Here is a 12,305-nt window from a genome sequence, read left to right as displayed (position 1 = left end):
TCTCCTAACAATTGATTCATAGTGCAACTGCGAGGTTTTCCTCCTGTTACAACTTTCAAACCTTTTACTGTCAATTTCAGTTTCAGCGCTGAATGACCTCATAGGTCCCAGTGCTTGGCCTTTGCCTAAATTCTATATTCAATTCAACAACAATGAGAGTAGCTGTCTATTCATATACGTCAGTGTGCTTCACCTTTTCGTATGTACGAATATACTCGGAAATTTCAAACATTAGTTGAGAATATTGGCGTGATGAAAAATGACGTTCCTTTCCTTGCAGAGGCCACGTCCTGTCATGAAATAAACTCTGATATGCAAATAAAATTTCCTTTGCCTGTTTTGAGTGGCACCTGGCTAAGAAATTCATTTCACAGGGCAGTCTGTGAGCTTTTAAGTTTTCTGTAAAAGAAAACTATTGTGACGGCTTTGTCTGTCTGTCCGCACTTTTTCTGTCCGCCCTCAGATCTTAAAAACTACTGAGGCTAGAGGGCTGCAAATTGGTATGTTGATCATCCACCCTCCAATCATCAAACATACCAAACTGCAGTCCTCTAGCCTCAGTAGTTTTTTTTATTTGAGGTTAAAGTTAACCATAATCGTGCGTCCGGCAACGATATAGGACAGGCCACCACTGGGCCGAGGTTAAAGTTTCATGGGACGCGGCTCATACAGCATTATACCGAGACCACCGAAAGATAGATCTATTTTCGGTGGCCTTGACCATACGCTGTACAGAAAACTCATTTTTTACTTGTTAAATAGGACAACTTTAAAGGCTTCATTTAGCTCCGCAGTCATCACGTTTGCGTTTCTTCTTCTTCAACTGGAGTGGCATTTCTCTCTTTTTCTCTCTTTTACTTTACACACACACACACACACACACACACACACACACACACACACACACGCACACATCCACACAGGAGTTCACAATCACGAAGCGCGCATCATAAAGTATTCGAAGGTGATGATGAACAAAAAGTAATGCCTTGCAAAAGACTTAAATAAAACACTCAAGGCATTGTCAGCTATCTCAGGAAAATGAGACAGAAACCTCTGGTAAATTATTGGAAGTTTCTCTCGAAACGACGGTGTTGATTCTGTGTACACTAACTAGTATCAACTCTCTTAGGGAAATGAAACAGAAATATCTGATAAATTATTTTGTGTTATCTAGAAACAACGGTATTAATTTTGTATACACTACCTATATATTTCGAAGCTTGAAGGATTTTTCTATACAGGGCTGCTATTCTTATTGAAACCCGTTGGCTTGTAGCAGCATTTTGCTTTTCCATCTAGTGTTACAGCTTGGTTAGAAATGATAACAATAGTTATAAGAGTAAGCTATCAGTATTTTGGACCCTTGATATAATTCTATAAAAAAATGTTTCTTCTTTTCCAACCCTTTTGTTCATATTCTGCAGGTACTATCAGTTAGCAAGTGACGAAACCTAACACAAAGACGTATAATTCGCAATAAAATAGTGTGCAACTGAATATCATTGAGGGAACATCTAAAACTCTGTACACTCTCTCGTCCCACAAGGATCACGAGGCAAGGATTACACGAAGATATTCCCCAGATATTCGGACGAGGCTGGAACTTATGTGAAAATCAGATCTGACCCGCGTTTGAATAGGAGCTGTTAAAGTGTCAAGGAAGGTGGGAGGATCTTCTGAGACATCAATGCTACCACGCATCTTATCCAGGGACTAGCTCTAAAGTCAGTTCTGTTATAGTTTTTCGATTGAAAAATCAAGAGAATTCGATGGTCTTAATTTGATTTTCAAATAATAATAATAATAATAATAATAATAATAATAATAATAATAATAATAATAATAATAATAATAATAATAATAATAATAATAATAATAATATTATTATTATTATTATTATTATTATTATTATTATTATTATTATTATTATTATTATTATTATTATTATTATTATTATTATTATTATTTTTGCTTATAATCACAACTTTTCGTATCTACTTTTATAATGAACAAGCGGTTATTAAAATATCGTTTATTTTGTTCATTTCTTGAAGAATTAATTTCAAAACCAGAAAGAAATGGCTAAACAAAACTTTACGTAAAAATGATATACACATTGAAACCCAGTATGTATAAAAACCAACATTCATCTTTTCCTTCCCTCAGGTAACAAGTCAAAATCCGGAAGTCTCGTCAGGCCCAAAAACCTTTCAGCAGGATTTTCTAATAGTCTGAGTTTTATTCTACAGTGAATCAATATCTATACAAGCAAAATCCATCATCTTTTTTTCTTTTTCTTCTTTTCTTCTCTCCCTGAGTTAGAATTCAATTGGCGTTCCATTTTTGAGGCGGAAAAATTGTTCACGTTTCGAAGCAATAGCTTACAAATGGAAGGCAGTTTTGTGAGAGCTTTTGAAAAGACAGCTCTTCTTTTTTTCGATGAGAGGAAAAGGAAGCCTGATATGAATTTCTGCTTTCGAATTTATTTAACCCTCTAATCTCATAATGTAAAAAATTTTTATAATAACATAACATTGAATAACACTTATTCCTCCAAGCAACAATAAATTTAAATTAAAGTTTAATTTATTTTTCCACCTAATTTCACGACAAAATATTTTTCATAATGTCATAACAAAGAATAATATGTATTCTCGCAAGCGGGAATAAATCGAAATGGAAGAATTTGATTAATTTTTTCTTGTAATCTCAAAATATAAAATATATATTATGATGACATAGCACTGACTGATATGTATTCCCTCAAGCAAAAATAAATCGAAATTAAAGTTTATTTTCCCTGTAATCCGATGACAAAGTATATTTCATAATGACATAACATTAAATAATATGCATTCCCTCAAGCAAAAATAAATAAAAAGAAATTAAATAATGTTTGTTACGGAGACTGTTTCTCAAAGTCTTCAAGAATAATTTGAGGATAATCTAAACTAAAGGTTGAATTTGTACTGAAGAGGAAGTGAAATAATATGATTCAGAACAAAGACTCGTTACTCGTGAAATGTCCTAATTAGGTCCTTAGAAAAATTATCAAGTATCAAAGTATATATATATATATATATATATATATATATATATATATATATATATATATATATATATATATATATATATATATATATATATATATATATATATATATATATATATATATATATATATATATATATATATATATACATATATGTATATATATATATATATATATATATATATATATATATATATATATATATAATATATATATATATATATATATATATATATATGTATATATATATATACATACATACATACATGCATAGACGTGTATGAATGTATATGTGAGAATAAGTATCAGCTCTCGAGCTGTACTATAATTGATTTACAATGTAGCTTCATTATATAACAATAGCTCTCTACCCTGTTGCATAACATTCTGTCAGTCATGCTTATGAATACTGATTCCCAGCTCAAAAACAGGTGGTATTCTCTACCTATGTGAACAGAATAGCCCCTCTCACGCGTCATGGTACTTTATGAACCTATAGCAGTCACTGTTTTAATTATCAAATGATCATTTGTTGTATTTTGATAGCCCTTGCTCTAGAGTTTCATTGAAAAAGTTGTATTTTCATTTTTTGTTCAATCTACATAACACCATGTTTTTATTTAAGGCCGATTCTCTTTTTCCAGTTGTGAAAGTTATGCATTTTTCCGATGTCCTAAATTCATTTGGGCGACTAATGGACACAGGAATTTCAAAACTATCTCCCTCAGTACAAAACCCCATTTTTTTTTTTAAAGATTTGAAAGAGATAAATGTCAAAATGTATATCCCAGATTATTTCCGATAATGAGCTTTAACCTCACATCCCATAGCCTACAGACTCTACCCCCAGCTAAGTTCTGAAGAACAGAATAGAATATAGAATTCAGGACGATGGCCAGGAGCTGGGACCTATGAGGTCATTCAGCGCTGAAAAGGAAATGAGGATAAGGGAGGTTTGAAAGGTGTAACAGGAGGAAAACCTCAAAGTTGCACTAAGAATCAATTGTTAGGAGAGGAAGGAAAGCAAGATGGAAGAAAGATAATATGAACGGAGGTACAGTAAAAAGAATGAAAGAAGTTGCAGCTAGGGGCCGAAGGGACGCTGCAAAGAACCATAGATAACGCCTACAGTGCACCGTGTGAGGTGCACTGATAGCACTACCTCCCTGCGTGGCCAAAGTTCTGTAAGCTTTAAAATTACATCCCCCAAAAACCTCTGATAACGGAGCATCATTTACGCTGGACAACTGTGACCTAAACTCATTTATTTTAACAGGAGATCCTGTAAAATGAGTTCTGTGAAAAATGTTTATGGGACAACACCCAGGAGGTGCATGGACATTTTTTTCTGGCCTCTGTTGTTTGTTGTGGGGAAACATTTTCGTTTAAATGATATTTATCGTCTCTCTGTGCCATGGTCAAAAAGCGTTGTTGTACTTTGGCTTACCAAAAGCCAATCTAGATAATTTATGCTTGACGCTATTTGTTGAATGAAAGGGGAAGGTACAAAACGATAATACTTGCGCGTGTCATTTGTGAAAGATTTTATCTGTTGTTCGGGTCCAACCGTTTTCTAGGCTGTCTGATGCAAAGCACATGAAAATGTTTTGGGAGATGAAAATGAATCACGTGAGATTTTATTTATATAAAATGGTGCCTGTTTTTATATAGAGAAACGTAAAAAGGTATCATATACCTGTGCAAATATAGGTTTTATGTCAAGTTTTACTAAATAACTTTTTATTTTTGATAGAATAAGCTTAATATTGACATTGTCTATCTCACCACATGAAATATCACTCTCTGTCTGTTTGTCTCTCTCTCTCTCTCTCTCTCTCTCTCTCTCTCTCTCTCTCTCTCTCTCTCAAAGAACCTGACCTTCATTTATACATTCAAGGAAATATATTCTGTCTTATATCTTCTCGATTATACCATTTGCCTGTTTTAATCAAAAAGTTCCTGAATACTCGAGAAATTTTGTTTCAACCCATTTCATACTATTGTTGGACAATATTCACCCATTAGTCTTCATAGACTCCGTATTATTCTTATAGCCATTCAGCGCATTAACAAAATATATTTCATTGTATGTCATTGTCGGTAAAGAAAGACTTTTTCAGTTTCCTTCATAATGTCTTTTGACAATTCTCACCGATTAGCCTTTATATCCATTCCACCATTCGTATCACCCCTGAGTAATATGAACGGAGGTACAGTGAAAGAAATGAAATAAAATTTTGCAGCTAGGGGGGTTTTCCGAAGGGACGCTGCACTGAACAATTGTTATAATGGTTACAATGCACCGCGTGAACGGTACACTGAAAAGAACGAAAGGGGTTGCTGCAACCACTCTACGGGGAAGAAAATATATTGCACGAAACATTAAGAAAAATAAAAAGAAAACAAAAAAATAACATTGCGGTAAAACTGTCATGGATGGCCTCTTCGGAACAGAGGCTCTTTGGGCATCGCCCTCAAAGAATCTTCTGTCATGGTAATATGGCTCATTCCTTATACATACATGGCCCTTTTAGATCTGGAATTTCTGTCGAGAGACTTCTCCCTTTAGTCAACAGCTCTCGGCTTTTGGGGGCTGAAGAAATCCTCTCTCGGTCCTTCTTCCCTTCGGCTTTGCTTCTTTTTAGTTTTATATTGTGATCGCCGTCGGCTCAGGAAAGAAGAAAAAATATGTCCTTTTTCCACTAATATATTTTTCCTTTCCATTTTCCCTTTGTGATTAAAATCTCGGGAAAGATTTTCCGTCGTAACCTTTTTTCAGCTTTCGCCGAAAAGCTCAGATTCTCAGGTATTTTTGGGCTCGACTTCTTTTTTCAGTAAAATTTTATGTCTTGTTGTTGCTCTGAGAGGACTTATATAAACAAGAGGCTTCTATTTTTGTTAAGGTACTTACGAGCTTACATGGTGTTACGTACTTCAGCATATGCAGTGAAATAAACGTACTTTCCGTATGTAATACATTCACATATACATACATACGCACACATATGAATGCATATGTTTATGTGTATATTATATATATCTTATATACATATATATTATATATATATATATATATATCTATATATATATATATAAATATATATATATATATATATATATATATATATATATATATATATATATATATATATATATATATATATATATATATATATATATATATATATATATATATATATATATATATATATATATATATATATATATATATATATATATATATATATCATAAGACACTCCCAATCTTATAAGATCCATCAGTATAATCCATCTTTCTTTCCTTCTTTCTATAAATCTTCAGCTGAAAACCCCTTGTGGACAGAGTCAACAGACCATAATAAACTCAAGAGGGCTCCAAAGGGATATCAGGCTGCAGAGAGAGAGAGAGAGAGAGAGAGAGAGAGAGAGAGAGAGAGAGAGAGAGAGAGAGAGAGAGAGAGAAATTATAGAAAAGGGTGATAAATTAACAAAAAAATAAATATGAGGGAGTAGAAAATGAAACCGATACACCAGAAATTCAGGAGACGTCAGCGACAGAAAGCAGGAATGAATTCGCTCCTCGCTTAAACATTTGTAAATTATGAGACACCAAAATTGCATCTGCCGTTGATAAACACAGTTAAAGAAGGCGATAACTGGCTCACTTTGACGTATCACCAGACTTCAGGCGGAGTAAATCACTTCAGACTCACTAAATCAACTTCCTCATAACAACAGAGAAGTCAGGCATGTTGCACCAACTTCTTCTATAAAAGTTCTGGGCGGAAATGCCTCCTAAAAATCTTTTAAAAAGTTAGGCAAGAATCGCCTTGCTGAGCGTCCGTTGTTTATGTTGTGTTTACGTTGTGGCTATGTTGTGTTTATGTTGTGGTTATGTTGTGTTTATGTTGCTCAACTGTGGAAAGCAAAGGTATATTGGAGAGAATCAAGATGAGTTGCTTGCGAGAAGCATCATGCTTTTTGTATCAACCATCTCTCAGTTTTCCTTTGTAAAGCTCATGGAATCGGCGCTTGTGGTCTTGAAAACTCTATTTCGAACTTCATCTCTCTCTCTCTCTCTCTCTCTCTCTCTCTCTCTCTCTCTCTCTCTCTCTCTCTCTCTCTCTCTCTCTCGGTCTATGTAGGACACAGCGTACTTTGAAGAAGCAACTGGATACTGTGTTGAACATATCGCCTTTCAAAAGCTTTTATGGAAGTTTTCGAACTTTTTCATGGGTCAGAAGCGAATTTCTTATATAAAGTGGTAAGTCTAATATAGCGATATCTTTATGAGAAAATTGAATTTTTATTATATATATATATATATATATATATATATATATATATATATATATATATATATATATATATATACATATATTACTGAAACTCGAGTTCTCCTCGCTGCTGGGATAAATTCGCTACCGGGGTCAAGCGATGTCAGGCAGGGCAGCCGATCGATATATATATATATATATATATATATATATATATATATATATATATATATATATATATATATATATATATATATATATATATATATATATATATATATATATATATATATATATATGATATGTGTTTCTAAAGGAAATTTAAAAACTCGCGCCCAAGAAACGTGATCAATAAACGGATACAGATGACAGATAGCTGAAGCAAAATCGATTGACATTATCCCCAGTGTTCCGGATCAAAACGCATTTTCCCTTCAAACTGTGTACAATAGGGTAATTTGGGTCGCTGATCACAAAAGTGCAACATTTTGCAATTTGCCTGCAATACAGTTAGATCGTAATCAATGCAAAATTTGCCCGAACGCCACGCTTAGAGAGTTTTTGCTGGGATAAAATAGTCTCTTTTTTTAAACTGGGTTTAAAAATGCAATTTTGGCGACTAATAACGGTTAATTACCTACATATAATTGCTAACTTGTCTTTTACTGATATTTCATAAAACGCTTGGCAACAAAATTCCTTCCAGAAATATAACAAAGGCTCTTCTACATCGGGGTCAGATCAAACGAGTATAACTTAAGAGCAAAGCTTTCTCTCATGGCTAAAGACACTGCTGTTCGAAAGAGAGAGAGAGAGAGAGAGAGAGAGAGAGAGAGAGAGAGAGAGAGAGAGAGAGAGAGAGAGAGAGAATTTACATTTATGACTTAAAGACACTTCTGTTCGAGAGAGAGAGAGAGAGAGAGAGAGAGAGAGAGAAGAGAGAGAGAGAGAGAGAGAGAGAGAGAGAGAGAGGCACAATTTACATTTATGACTAAAGACACTGCTGTTCGAGAGAGAGAGAGAGAGAGAGAGAGAGAGAGGCACAATTTACATTTATGACTGAAGACACTGCTGTTCGAGAGAGAGAGAGAGAGAGAGAGAGAGAGAGAGAGAGAGAGAGAGAGAGAGAGAGAGAGAGAGAATTTACATTTATGACTAAAGACACTGCTGTTAGAGAGAGAGAGAGAGAGAGAGAGAGAGAGAGAGAGAGAGAGAGAGAATAAACACAGAGGCACAATTTACATTTATGACTGAAGACACTGCTGTTAGAGAGAGAGAGAGAGAGAGAGAGAGAGAGAGAGAGAGAGAGAGAGAGAGAGAGAGAGAGAGAGAGAGAATAAACAGAGGCACAATTTACATTTATGACTGAAGACACTGCTGTCCGAGAGAGAGAGAGAGAGAGAGACAGAGAGAGAGAGAGAGAAAACACAGAGGCACAATTTACATTTATGAATGAAGACACTGCTGTCCGAGAGAGAGAGAGAGAGAGAGAGAGAGAGAGAGAGAGAATAAACACAGAGGCACAATTTACATTTATGACTGAAGACACTGTTGTCCGAGAGAGAGAGAGAGAGAGAGAGAGAGAGAGAGAGAGAGAGAGAGAGAGAATAAACACAGAGGCACAATTTACATTCATGACTGAAGACACTGCTGTCAGAGAGAGAGAGAGAGAGAGAGAGAGAGAGAGAGAGAGAGAGAGAGAGAGAGAGAGAGAGAGAGAATAAACAAAAAGGCACAATTTACATTTACGACTGAAGACACTGTTGTCCGAGAGAGAGAGAGAGAGAGAGAGAGAGAGAGAGAGAGAGAGAGAGAGAGAGAGAGAGAGAGAATAAACACAGAGGCACAATTTACATTTATGACTGAAGACACTGCTGTCCGAGAGAGAGAGAGAGAGAGAGAGAGAGAGAGAGAGAGAGAGAGAGAGAGAGAGAGAGAGAGAGAGAATAAACACAGAGGCACAATTTACATTTATGACTGAAGACACTGTTGTCCGAGAGAGAGAGAGAGAGAGAGAGAGAGAGAGAGAGAGAGAGAGAGAGAGAGGCACAATTTACATTCATGACTGAAGACACTGCTGACCTTACCTTACAGACCTTACAGTTCGTTCGGGTTGCCCCAGGAGGTCCCTCAGTGTGAGGCGCCTTTGATGTCTACCAGAGAGTTGCTAACGCATCTTCCGGTATATTTTGCATCTTCCAGTCTTGGATGGTCTGGGATGCATCTTAGATATTTGTCGAGCTTATTCTTAAACACATCTACGCTCACTCCTGTTATGTTCCTCAGATGAGCTGGTAGCGCATTGAATAGACGCTGCATTATCGATGCTGGTGCGTGGTGGATTAATGTCCTGTGTGCTTTCCTTAATTTTCCTGGTATAGTTTTTGGCACTATTAATCTACCTCTGCTTGCTCTTTTTTTGATAATTTTAGTTCCATGATATTTTCGGTAATTCCTTCTATCTGTTTCCATGCTTGAATTACCATGTAGCGTTCTCTTCTCCTTTCAAGACTATATAAATTTAAGAATTGTAGTCTTTCCCAGTAGTCAAGGTCTTTAACTTCTTCTATTCTAGCTGTAAATGACCTTTGTACACTCTCTATTTGTGCAATATCCTTTTGGTAGTGTGGGTACCATATTATATTGCAATATTCAAGTGGACTACGTACGTACGTTTTATAAAGCATAATCATGTGTTCAGCTTTTCTTGTTTTGAAGTGCCGGAACAACATTCCCATTTTTGCTTTGCATTTTGCCAATAGAATTGCTATTTGATCATTGCATAACATATTCCTATTCAACATCACACCAAGGTCTTTAACTGCTTCCTTGTTTGTGATTGTCTCATTATTAGGTCCTTTATATGCATATAGCATTCCTACTTTATCACCATAGTTCATTGATTCAAATTTATCAGAGTTAAATACCATCCTATTTATCTCTGCCCATTTATATATTTTATTTAGGTCTCTTTGTAGCGAGTTCCTATCTTCATCACAAGCAATTTCTCTACTTATTCTTGTGTCATCTGCGAAACTTCTTACTACTGAGTCCTTAACATTACTGTCTATGTCTGCAATCATAATCACAAACAGCAATGCAGCTAACACCGTACCCTGTGGTACACCGGATATTACCGTAGCTTCATCCGATTTCTCATCGTTTGCAATCACTATCTGTTTTCTGTTTTGCAAAAATTCTTTTATCCATCTTCCTACTTTGTCAACAATGTTATGTTTTCTAATTTTTTTCGCTAATATATTATGATCTACCTTGTCAAAAGCTTTTGCAAAGTCTAGGTAAACCACATCTGTATCTTTTTCATTTATCATATTTTTATATATGCTTTCATGGTGGACTAACAGTTGGGTTTGTGTACTTTTTCCGGTACAAAACCATGTTGTCCTATATTGAACAATCTATTTTTCATTAAATGTTTCATTATATTTTTTTTATTACCCTTTCATATACTTTCATAATATGAGATGTCAGACTCACAGGCCTATAATTACTTGCCTCTAGTCTTGAACCACTTTTGAAAGTAGGAGTAATATATGCTAATTTATGCTCATCATAAATCTTGCCTGTATCTATACTTTGTCTTAATAATATTGCTAGCGGCTTTGCGATTGAATGAACCACTTTCTTTAACAATATGACAGGTACTCCATCTGGTCCTGCTGCTGATCCATTTTTAATTTCATTAATAGCCTGCACAATATCGGCTTCTGTAATATCTATATCTGATAAGTATTCAGTATTTTCATCTCTTATTTCTGTATCACTATCTTCATTTTCAATTCTAGGTGTAAATTCACTCTTATATCTTTCTGCTAATATGTTACATATTTCCTTTTTCCATTCGTTAATCGCCCTTCAATTCTTAGAGGGCCTATTTCTACTCTTATTTTATTCATCTTTTTGCATATGAATAAAAAATTTTAGGGTTTTGCTTGATATTTTGTAGTGTCATTTCTTCTAGGTTCCCTTTTTCATTTTCTTTTGATTGTATAATCTTTTGTTCTGCATTTTCTATCTTACTTTTTAGTTCCATCACTTTCCATGCATTCTTTTCTTTTGCAAGAGCTTTTTTTCCACTTTCTAATTTTCTGGAACAAGATCCTTCTGTCTCTTGGAATTCGTGACTGATGATTACTTTTTTCTTCGGTATATATTTTTCCACTATTTCCTCTAATATTTTATATAATATATCGGTATTTACCTGTATATCATCACTTACAAATATATTTTCCCATTCTTTGTTTAATTCTTCATTTATTTTTGACCATTTTATATTCTTACTATAGAAATTGTATTTTCCATATCCTTCCCATTTTTTCGTTTCTTGCTTTTCTCTGTTTTCATATGTTCTGGAACGGACTGTTAGTTCTATGACATTATGGTCCGAAATACTCGTGTTATATACTATTATTTCTTTAACATAGTTCACCTCGTTCACAAATACTAGATCTAAAATATTATCCTTTCTTGTTGGTAGGTGATTTATTTGCTGAATGTTATGTTCTAGTAGCATATCTAATAGCTTTTCAAATTGCCTCTTATCTTCTGCACTACTATTGCTCTCTTTTTTATATGTATAAATACAACCACAGTCTCCTATTCGTTCTTTCCATTCTACAAAAAGGAAAGTTAAAGTCTCCAGTTAGGAGTATAGTCCAATCCTTGTGATTTCTACATATTTCATCCAATTTTTCAATTATTATGTCAAACTCTTTAGTATTAGGGGTCTATATATTACAATGTTCACTAATTTTTCATATTCAAATTCTACCGCTATTAATTCACATTCTGTGTTACTATATTTCTCACAGATTTTTCCTTGATTGGCATCTCTCCCATATATCGTTCCCCTTGATTTCTATTTTTCTATCTGATCTATAAGTTTGGAAACCCTTTATCTGGTCATCATTACCAGTCTCTTGGGAATACCAGGTTTCACTTATATTCAATAT

Source organism: Macrobrachium rosenbergii, chromosome 9 (genome assembly GCF_040412425.1).
Source record: "Macrobrachium rosenbergii isolate ZJJX-2024 chromosome 9, ASM4041242v1, whole genome shotgun sequence".
NCBI lineage: Eukaryota > Metazoa > Arthropoda > Malacostraca > Decapoda > Palaemonidae > Macrobrachium > Macrobrachium rosenbergii.
Note: the sequence above shows the minus strand (reverse complement) of the source record.